Source organism: Propithecus coquereli, unplaced genomic scaffold (genome assembly GCF_000956105.1).
Source record: "Propithecus coquereli isolate 6110/MARCELLA unplaced genomic scaffold, Pcoq_1.0 Scaffold99, whole genome shotgun sequence".
In the NCBI taxonomy this organism is placed as follows: Eukaryota; Metazoa; Chordata; class Mammalia; order Primates; family Indriidae; genus Propithecus; species Propithecus coquereli.
This window is the reverse complement of record NW_012156284.1, coordinates 9,330,847-9,341,181: the sequence shown is the minus strand read 5'-3', so window position 1 is coordinate 9,341,181 and position 10,335 is coordinate 9,330,847.

Below are 10,335 nucleotides of genomic sequence, written 5' to 3'. Positions count from 1 at the left end.
CCCATCCCCTTATTCTTCTTCTTATTCCCAAGACATAGCTCTTTGAATGCTTAAAAATAATCCAAAACTATTTTTCATTCAATGGCCATATAAGAAAGATGCCTCTAATATTGGGTAGAATCAATTACAAAGTATATTAAAGTCAATTATGCCTGATTGATATAGATACTATCAAGAATCCATCATATTTGACAATATGTGTCAAGGGCCTTAAACACGTGTATATATTTCAAACAGTAATTCTACTAGGAATTTATAACAAGGAAATAGTCAAAATATAGTCAAATGAATTCATGGTAGAATCATTTATAATTGGTTTTCATAATAGCAAAAAATGAAAGCAGAAAATGTCCAGTAATAAGGGACTAGTTAAATAAATTATGGTGACAGTTGAATGACATGCAATCATGAAAATGTTTTCAACAAAATTGAATGACTTGAAATGTGCTCACAATAAGAGGTTAAGTGTTAAAAGCAGAGTACAAAACCATGAATAAAATCTGTTCATTAGAAAAAAATCTCTCTATTCCTCAGAGGTAAAGACTAGGAGCAAGTGTACAAAATGCAATGGATATCTCTAGGTTAAGGGATTATGGATTATTTTTATTCTTGTTGTTTTCATTATACTTTATGCTCTTCAAGTTTGCTCTAATTGTCATGTTGGAGGTAGAATTTCGTAGCACTAAAGTGTGCAGGCTCCAGAGTCCAAAGATGCAGGTTCTAATTTTAGTACTGCCACTTCTTAGCTGTGTGACCTTGAACAGGATACTGAATTCCTTTGGACCTCAGTTTCCTTCTGTTTTAAATGCAAATAATAATATTTACCTCAGAAAGTTGTAGGGATTAGTCAATGCATGCAAAACACTGAGCCCAGTAGTAGCTCTTAGTATGGACTCAAAAGTGTGTCATTATTATGCATTAATTTCATAATCAGGAAGAAAATATTATTTTAAAAATAACTCTGGACTTCAGTACCCAAGGTTGGTCATAAGCCCCAGGTGTTTTGTTTGCCTGGAAGCTTGCTGGATAGTAAAACATGAGCAAAGAAAATGCTTAAATAAAAGCCCCATTTAAAACACATCACATAAAAGTAAAAGAATTTACACTCTGAAGCTCCTATGGAAAAAAAACAGCTTCTTTCAGTTTGAGCACAGAGTGAGTAAAATCAGATCTCAGCTCCCTGAGATATTTATTAAGAGTATGTACTTGAATGAATACACTGCATGTTTTCACCATATCATGCATTTTGATATTTTGTGAGATGTTGCTAGTGTGAGTTGTCTCAGCACTGTGTCAGAGAACTGTCCATCTCTCATCAGTGATCCTTTCCACATAAGCCATGTCAGGCTGTACTGTGCACATCTATTAGCTTCCTTACACAAACTTGGGATGCCAAAGGACACTGGACAGCTGACAGGATGAATTGAACTGTAAGTAGTTCATCAATCACTCTCCAAAAACCTTAGCAGAAACAATTATTCCCTTCTTCTTCAGGAAGTAATCAGCCATAGGTAAGATAACCCAGAGTCCTTTGGAGATGCCAATTTCACAACCCAGTTTCAGGTCAGGAAGAAGGAGATGGATTCAATTCAGACATGGAAGGAAATGTAGACAGTTCACCTAAGCGTTGTACGTAGAGAAATTAGTGTCCGATATAGACTAAGGGCATACTGAGGTCAATGACTGAAGATACCAAGCCAGAGCAGACACAATGTAAAGAATCAGAATCTGAGGATTCAAGCTGAGATTGAAGATGGCTCAATGCACAAGAAAGCTAGACAGGGGGAAAAAGATACCAAGAGATTTGGTGGAGCAAGGGAGTGCACATTTCTGTTCATTTGATTATTCAGGGATAATCTGAGTACTCTCAACAACTTCATGAAAGCTCCCTGGGAAGAAGACTACCAAATCAAAATAACTGCCCTGGAAAATGATACAAAACACAGTGCAACCACAAGTGCTCACTAGACTCATTAGAAGCTATGAATGCTCACTGGTATCTATGCTCTCTTCTTCCTGGGCACACAGCTAGATTACATTTCCCAGCCACCCTTTCAGCTGGATATGGCAATGTGACTGAATGCTGGCGAATGGAATGTGAGTGGAAATGACCAAATCACTTCTAGGCTGGTCTCCTAAAATCTACTACATGCAGCAGCTCCCCCTACCGCAGTCCCTGTGGAATTACACAAGACTATAAGAGGAAAATAAACTTTGTTGTGTTCATTCACTGAGCTTTGGGGTAGTTTATTGCAGCAGTTAGTCTCCCCTGAATATGCAGCTGATCATATTATTCCCTTCCTTCTTAGACGAGCACCACCATTATACCCTAAAGTTACATCTATTAAATATGCTGTCAACTCTCTTTTCTTTTTAAAATATTTTTTTCGTCTTGATGTAATGGTAATAGTGCAAGAAATATAAGAAACACTGGACAGCACAAAAAAGACAAACACAGATCATTCATAATCATCATCCACCATTCAGAGATAATCAAGGTTGACATTTTCGTTCATATTCTGCCAATATATTTTTAGGAGTGTTATATATGTATATATTTCGAAACTGGAACCACAGTGCACACCATGTACATTCAATACATGTGCTTCCCCATCATAATTTTTACAGCTATGTAGGAAATTATTTAACAAAAATAACATTAACTTTCTAATTTATAACAAATAACAAAATTATAATATATAATCAAACAACTTATTTAAAATAGCAACAGAAATGATTCTTACTAAAACAATTCTCTCAAGAATATTTGTAAATTTCAACAACCCAAATAAAATACAGTAGGGTGTTTTTTGAACCAGTCACATTTATTCTAAAGTTCGAACAAAAATATGACTTGTAAGAAACCCAAGGAGAATTCTGAAAAAGAAGAATATTGAGAGGATGCTAGCAATACCTATTAAAATATCATAAAGCTTGTGTAATTAACACAGTTTAATACCAGTATATGAATAGATAAATCAATGCAGCAGAAAAGAGAGCCTACAAAGAGGCCTTAATACATTAAAAAATTTGGTTTATTATAAAGGAAGCATTTCAAATCAACAGGGGAAATAAATTATTCAATAAATGGTATCAAGCCAACTGGCTAGCCATTTAAAAAATACAGTTGGATACCTGCCTCATTTCTTATATCAAAATAAATACCAGATGGATAGAAATCATATGTTTGTTTTAAAAATGATACCACTAAGGTAACAGAAGAAAACAAGCAAAACTGATTTTTTAATATTCTCAAGTGTTTTGTAAGTATGACACATACCCACAGAATCATTAAACAAAAGACAGAGACAAGTCACTAAATTAAAATTTAAAATTTTCCATGTATAAAAATACCATGAACAAAGTCAAAAGATAAGTGGCAGACAAAATACTTTCAATATATATGGCAAAGAATCTAAATACTCAATATATAAAGAGGTTTTATACACAAGTAAAATAAATTCAATAATCCATAAGATAAATGGTCAAAGAACACATACATAACAAAAGAAATGTAAATTACTTTTAAACATATGAAAAGACAACCAATTTACTCATAGCAAAAGAGATACAAAACCAAACTAAAACATATGATCATTTTCCAACTATGATTAAAGAGGATAAAAAACATATACTGTGTTAGCCTAGAATGTGAAAAGATACCCTTTTCATTATTGGTGATAATTAAACCAGGACACCTCTTTGAAGGATGATTTGGAAATATTTATCAACATTGTAAATGTATTAATACATACACTGTGACCCAGTGATTCCAGTAACAGCCAATGACTCTACATGCACGTAGAGCAATGATGTGTGTAAGATGATAATGCCTTCAACATTATTTGTAATAGCAAAAGACCATAAACAACTTTGGGGCTGTTTGCATAAATTATGGTATATCCATATATTTGAATACCACACAGCCATTCAAAATAATAGGGAAAGCTAATCATACTGAAATGGAAGTATCACCAGGACACATTGGTAAATAATGAAAACAAGGCTCAAAACAGTGTGTAGAATATGCAATCAGGTGTACGAAAAAAGCAGGAAGATAAAAATATACAGATATGCTTGTATACGAACAGAATATCTCTTGAAAGACACACAAAATAATTGCAATGATTACATCTAAGAAAGATGACTTAGGGGTTGGGAGTGATGGGAAAGGGGAATTTATTCTTCAGTGTATAATTTTTTATAGCTTTTTCCTTCTTCTTCATGTGCACATATTATTAAAAATATAAAGTAAGGAAAAAAGATCAAATTTTGGGACCCTCTTTTTGATGTACATTCTTTGAGAGGTTAGCATTTCCACATAAACACCCAGAGAACAGAAAGCTTAGACTTTTCAGGGGGGGGGGAAATCGAGTACAAAGTTGCCTCAGCTTAGTTTTCCAATTTAACCAAATTCTAATGTAAAAAAATTATATATTCCTAATGTGAAAAATAGTAGAACTAGATTTCAGCCATGACTACTGCAAAGCAGAAAATGAAACCTGCCAACTGAACAAAGAAAGGCAAGATCTATAATTGTAGGGAAGGGAAGGGTAATGAACAGATAGACACTGGACTAGACACACTGCATGTACTTTCTCATTTAATCTTCATGGCAAGTGTGTGAGTTACTTCCATTATACATATCAAGCAACGAATTCATAAAAAGGAATGAATTTTCCCAGGTGACATGGCTGGTGACTCTGAGAAAGCAAAAAGGTAACAGTCCACCTTCCGCGTTATTTCTCAGAGGGCCACTGATTAAAAAGAACAGGAGTTTTTGCCCTGCTTAGCAGCTCAGGAAGTGTTTAATGAAATCCAATAGCATATAGCCCTTGCACTCCCCACAGGCATTCTTATGTTCACCATTCTTCCCCACCTCAAAGGACATGACGTTTACAATTAACAGATGGTATCTAATCTTTATGAATCCCAGATTCCTTATTCATAAAATGGGAAGCACCTATTTAGCAGGGCTGTTAAGAGGATTCAAAATAAATTCTATAAATTGCATGGACATCATGGACGTTCAATACATGGTAGTCCCTAGCATTGTTACCATGAAATTTGCATGGACAACAGTGGGATTCTGATTACAGATTATGGAAATTTCTGGAAGCAGCATAGTGAAGGATTTAAGAATATGAGCTCTGGAGTCAGACTGACCTCTCTTTGAATCCTGACTCCACCATTTCCTAGCTGTGTGACCCTGAGCAAGCTGTTTAACAATTCCTCTTCTGTAAAAAGGGGATAATGACTTGCAGGCACTATCTCATGGGTTTGTAGGTCAATGAGATGATATGCATTATTTCTTTAGCAAGTACTTGGCTTCATGATAAGTGATCAATCAATGTTATGTTCTATTTTTTATTCATAAACTTTTCTGTACTTCAATGTAGATTTCTATGTTTTGTATCAGAATTCATTGATCCTGGCTTTGGACATCCAAGTACAGAGACATCCATAACAAAGGAAGAGGAAAAACATATCAATAGTCACCAGCTCTGTTATCAAAAATCCTCTTTGGTCTTCCTCAATTTCTACCTCCTCCATGACCCTCTTCCCTCGTCTATCCCCAGGGATATCTAATTGCTCTTTACTCATGATTCCCACAGCACCCTGGTTCTACTTCTGTCACAGCATATTTGAGAGCCCATGTGGCTTAGTTAGGCTGACCACATAATTTATTGTTCAAATCAAGACGCATTTTAGTCAAAGGGGGTGCTATTAATCATTTCACTGGAACAATAAGAATAAACTAGGACTATCGTAGAGAAATCAAGACATGTAATTCTATGGTTAGGGAAATGAGAAAGAGCATTTATGAAGCCCAGCTCTACCAGGTACTAGCTGTATGATCTCTGATAACACCTGAACATAGTAGATATTTAGTAAATGATAATTATTATTTTTTGCACTTGTATTCCCTAATAAATCATGAGCCTCTTAAAGTGAATAGACCAGGTTTTAATTACTTTCACGCCTCCCTTTATTTACATGATGCCTGAAAAACACTCAGGTGCTCATGGAACTGTTGAGCAAGTAATACCTGTTGTCACCTTCAGGGGAGGTGTCTCACCGCATGGAGGATAGAAAATAGCATAACAATGTCTGCCACCAGAAGCAGCAGTTGACCCACTCCAGCATGTCAACTTGCTCCATGGTTCAAGGCTGCTAAGAAAAACACAACTTACATAGGCACTAGGCAGAACAACTCTTTACTCATACAGAGAAGAGACAGAGTAAGATCAGCTTCAATTGTGGACACTGACAACCCATGACCAGAGGGTCTCATCCCACAGTAGACATAGGAAGATGATCTGCACCCACCTCTTTCATGCTGCAACTGAAAGGACCCTATTCCCTCCCCACCAGGAACGGACTTAGCAGAGTGGTTGGGCAAATGCTATGTGATGCACACACCTAAGCAGAACAAAGGAACACACATTGAGTTTGAAACATGGAAAGATATTCCTGCATGAGGCAATAAGTTCAGCACAGGCCGTGTGGGCTCTTAATCTCTTGGTAAGGAGGTGCTCTAGGCCCAAGGCCCATTCTTATGCAAGGGAGCAGGGGTCAAAAGACTGCAAACAAAACACTGACTTTCCAAGAAGTGCTTAATGAATATTTATTGACTGAGTAAATTCGAGTAAATATTGTATTCTTTTGTCTGAAATCTACATTCCTAACAAGGCCTTCCAGGGTTGTTTAACACAGTGACTGCCACACTAGAAAAAAAAAAATTTTCCCTTTGGGCCACAGCATTTTATTACAAAAATAGAATAAAAACTTCGAAAACAAAACGATCCTTTCTGATTTAATGAAAAATTTGTTATTTTTATTGTTTTCTGTGTGTGAGTTATATGCAACTTGAAAAATAGTTAAAGCAGCTCCCAAGGTAAAGAGAAGTGTGTGTTAAATATGCTTAATGAGGCCCTGGGCTCAAAACAAGTATGAATTAAATACAACGCACATGGCAGTTAACGTGTTAAGAGGGAGGATCAGGAGATATAAGATGGCTGACTAGAGACACCACTTGTTGGACCATCCTGGCTGGAAGGTAGGATATCGGATTGAGGAGTAGGGGTGAAGAGCCACAGCTCAGGTGCGGGTCACAGAAAGTGATGACAGAGATGGCTGGGGACCCCATGGAGAAAAACTGCAAAACTGAGAAGGAAGAAGATAAAAAGGAGAAGACACTGGCAAGGATCAATCTCAGAGAGTCTCAGAGCCCAGTGAAAGGGTAAGGAGGCATTCCCCCCCACCATGTGCCTTTGGTGAACAGTGGGCCACTAAGCTTATGGAAGGCTTCTTCACCCTCCACGAGCCCAGGTGCAGACGCAGGTAAGAAATAGTGGGGTGAACTACTGAGCCCCAGGAGTTTGGGCAGTCCATGAGGGACTCCTAATTGGAGAGCACCACAAGAGGCCAGAGTGCTGGCTTTCTTCCATCCAGACACTTCCTCCTCTGCACCTCCCCTAACTACTGCAACTGAGAAAGCAGTTTGAGCTCAGGTCGACCAGGAGCCATGGCCCCTCCCCCACCCATTACAACCATGAGAGTAGTTCAAGCCCAGAAGTTCATGAATGGCAGCTTCTCTCTGGCAGGGTCACATGCCAGAGGCTAAGATAAGCAAGCTGATCCTGGTGCCCCCTGGACATGAGATGTGTGAAGGGGGATATAGAGGAGAAGTCTGGGAGCTGGACTTGGGTGGCAAGGAAGCCTGTGCAGACATATCCAATGGGAGAGTGTGGTGGGGAGCTGAGGAATGGGGATCTGGGAGTGCACCCACCCCCCAACTGGAGAACCACCATACCGGATAAGGGTGTGGCATTGGGAGAGGAATAGCCTAGCCTCTGGCTCCATGACAATAAAATACCTTGCACTTAGGCACACTGGGTGCTATGGCCCCTCCCCCCACTCATTACAACAGGGAGAGCAGTTTGCACAGAGAAGTTCATTAGTGATCACTTCTCTTCAGCAGGTGCATGCTCCTGGCTGAGGTTCACACAGACAGAGGGGCCTACATCTCTTCCTTTGAGGACTTGTAGTGGAACAGGGGGGCACAATCTGGGAACTCCATGCCCACTGGTGTTTCATGGAGATGTAGGCTAGTAGTGGGTTAGACACACAGACTGGGGGCAGGTTTGAGAGCTGGACTCAGTTGTGAGGAAGAACATGTGGACTGAAGTGACAGTAGTGTGCTGTGCAGGTCCAAGGAACAGCGATTTGGGAGAACACCCACTCCTCCCCACAGAAAAACTGTGCTACTAGACAAGGGTGGAAAGATTCTAGCCCAGGACCTAAGAACTCAAGTGTTTATGCCCCTCCCCCATGAACAACCTTCCTGGTTTACAGAGCTTGTCCTAACCCTCCTACCAGTGGCTCCCCCTAGTGGCCAGAAAAGCAACTTCTGAGTCTTGCTGAGGCTTTGCAAAGCCTTTCAGGTTCCTGCAACCTAGCCATGAACTGGCTTGCTCCTCCCCTCACCTCAGTGGTAGTAGAGATCAAGCAACCCCCTGGGAGCTACAGGGTCCCTCCTAAAGCTTGAGGCACTCAAATACTTCATTTGGGGGACCAGCGCCTACCACAGGCACAAAAGAACATCTTGGCAGCTGGCTCTCTCATACAAACATCAGCAAATGATAGGAGGACCAACTCTATAGCTCATCATAGAGTCTTTAAACTTCAAGAAAACAGGGTGAGGCTGATTCATACTCACAAGTACCACTCACCATCTCAGAGATTAAGGTGGGGGACCCAACACAATTCACACTGTGGGGAAGAGGTGAAGACAGCAGGACAGAGGCAATCTGAGAGGACCATCAATCCTGCTTGAGAACTCAATGGGCAACTCAGGACCAGCACTCTTCTCCCTGGCACAGTCAAGGATTGATCTTCAGGGACCTGGGAACAAGCCTGCAAGCCAGGCCTAGTATACCCAGGACTCTACTGAGAGGCCAGATGAGAAGGAATCAGGGAAAGAACTCCAGAAGTATGAAAAATCATAGTGAAAGATCATCCTCAAAAGAAAACAACAACACTTTACCAATGAATCCCAACGAAAACAAAAATACTGAACTGACAAATAAAGAATTCCAAATATGGACCATAAGGAAGTTCAACAAAATACAAGAGATAATGAAAAACCAACATGAATAAACTACAAAAGCAATACGAAAAATGAATGAAAAATCCATGAAAGAAATTGAATTATTAAGAAAAATCAAATAGAACTTTTGGAAATGAAAAATTCATTCAAGGAAATACAAAACACATTGGAAAGTTTAGAGAATAGACTAGATCAGGCAGAATAAAGAATCTCAGAGCTTGAAGACACCTTCAAATGAAATAAGTCAGTCAGAGATAAAGAACAGAGAAAAAAGAGGAATGAACAAGCCTAAAAGAAACATAAGACTGTGTAAAGAGGCCAAACATAAGAATCATAGGCATCCCTGAGGGTGAAGAAGAAAACACACAGGGGTTGGAAAACCTATTTGAAGGAATAATTGAGGAAAACTTTCCTGGTCTTGCTAGAAATTTAGATATCCAGGTACAAGAAGTTCAATGAACACCTGGGAGATTCATTACAAAGAGGCAATCAACACGACACATAGTCATCAGATTGGCCAAAGTCAACACGAAGGATGAACTCATACAAGCCTTAAGGCAAAAACATCAGGTAAATTACAAAGGAAAATCCATCAAGCTAACTGCAGACTTCTCAACTGAGACCTTACAAGCCAGAAGGGATTGGGACCCCATCCTCATTCTTCCTAAACAGAATAATGAACAGCCTACAATTTTGTATCCTGCAAAACTAGCTTTCTTATATGAGGGAGAAATAAAGACTATTTCAGACAAGCAAACCCTGAGTCAATTTGGTAAGACCACACCTACCCTGCAGAAAGTACACAGATCTAAATTACACATCCATCAACACAATAGACACCCACCAGTGTAATATCACCCAAAAGCTAAAGCTCAGAACCCATATAAAATAATGGCTCAAGAAGTAAAATAAAGCAATAATATTCTATCCAACAGGATGAACAGAAATGCATCCTACTTATCAATTCTTTCAGTAAAGGTGAAGGGCTTGAATTCCCCACTCCAGAGACATAGGCTGGCAGAATAGATAAAAAAAAAAAAAATACAAGCCAAGTATCTGCTGTCTCCAGGAAACACATCTAACCCACAAGGACTCATTCAGATTCAAGGTGAAGGGATGGAAAAAACTATTCCATGCAAATGAAAATCAAAAGAAAGCTGATGTAGCCATTCTCATATCAGATAATATAGATTTCAAATCAACAATAGTAAAGAAAGACAAAT